A 1,788-nucleotide genomic window follows, 5' to 3' on the forward strand; every position below is an offset into this window, starting at 1 on the left:
CAGTGGCACGAGGCCAGACTTCGACTCTGCTGCAGCTGGCTGAGAGCAGATGTTTGAAGGCAGATGAGAGAAGAGCGGCGGTGAATCTTCAGAAGTGAAACTAAAGCCGTGAAGATTCACAACAGCCCACAAGGTTAAATATGTGCCAAACGCCCTCCATCAATTCAGTTTAATCCAAAGCTGTTGTTCTATTATTTGTATGTGGTGCAGCAGATATGACCTTCCTCCACAGCGCAATCCTTGTCATTCAGTTAATCATTCGTTAATTAAATTCAAACTGTTGTCTGCAATATTGCGTCCATCTTTGGTCTGTGATTAAGTCTCTGATCAACACTGATTATTTGCAGTAATAGTTATAGATGTAATGGAAGAGAGAGTAATTCCTCATCCATCTTGATTTGAAATTCCTCTAATTCTAATGACACACACTCGATGAGCATGTAGTGACACCGAGCTTGTGAAAGGAATTATTAGCACTGATGGTGAGAATGTGAGCACGTCTGTTTCCAGGTTGTTGAAAGGTTTGACTGAGTGATTTGAGCAGAAAAAATGACAGAACAATATGTACGACGAAGGACCCGCTGTTCATTGTCACTCTGATCTGGCAACACACAGAAAATAAATTGTATGTTTGTATGTCCATTAATTGTCAATAATAGTGATTGATATAGAACAAAAATGTGATTTATCAGAATAAAATGTATTTTTAATCATTTTACCTAAAGCAAAGAAAGCCAAATGAGGTAAACTGGTTTTAAAAATAAATGAGGTAAGAAAAGACGACAGCTGGTTGGATATGAGACCATGAGTTTGTGTTCAGTTTTAAAAAGAGGACAATACAAATGTAAGATTGCCAGACAGGGCAAGCTTTATTCAACACAGCAATAAGGAAAAAGAAAGCAGTAACCAAAAATAAAAGCATGGGTCCAAATCAGTAATTAAAAGGCAAATAAATATTCACATCAAATACAAAGTTGTCGTTTGACATCCTTCAAGATATCTTACAATGATTATAAAACAGAGACAGTATGTACAGTCATACAACTTTAATAGGACATGCTTAGGATTTTGACTGCACCATTGTATCACAAACTGACTACAACACAAAGGCTGCATATTAACTGACAAGGTCGCTGCATCTCTTCTACGAACTGTCCGTCAGTCCGTCATCAAAACATTTGGCGTCACAGCTCTGAACCAGAGAAAAGAAAAACCCTCAAGAACACTGTGTTTTACAGCTAGTCTGGGGATCAATGTGTATCTGATGCTATAATAACCAATGTGTGGACGTCTGCTTGTGAGCTAACCGCCTCTGTCCACACCACCAACACCAACAGCCAGTGTCTGTGTTTCCTCTGCTCAACTGTTGCTAGGCAATCCTGAGGAATTTGGTGTGTGTGTGACCATGAACGGGAAGCTTTTGTGCAAATCACCGCTCAAAGTTCCTTCGATTAGGAGTGGAGGTTCACAGCTTTACACAGATGCTACAACCATCGCAAGAAAATATTTTAAAGACAACACTGAAAATCCATATCATGCAAATAAATATTTAAAAAGAAAAATATGGAAAAATAACTTTCTTTGGACAGGGCCAGCCTGTGCATTTGGATTACTTGTTCTTCTTGTTTCAACACCGTTTTCTTCGACATCCTAGCCCTTTTCACAGGATTGTTTGACTTTGTATATGGTCAATTTTTAACCCACGACACGTCACGTCATCTCACGAAACCCCCCAAAACCATGGTTCTTTCTTATTCGCACACTCTGGTATTTTTTTTTTCTAAACCC

This window comes from Cynoglossus semilaevis, chromosome 10 (assembly GCF_000523025.1).
Source record: "Cynoglossus semilaevis isolate Cse_v1.0 chromosome 10, Cse_v1.0, whole genome shotgun sequence".
Taxonomy (NCBI): Eukaryota; Metazoa; Chordata; class Actinopteri; order Pleuronectiformes; family Cynoglossidae; genus Cynoglossus; species Cynoglossus semilaevis.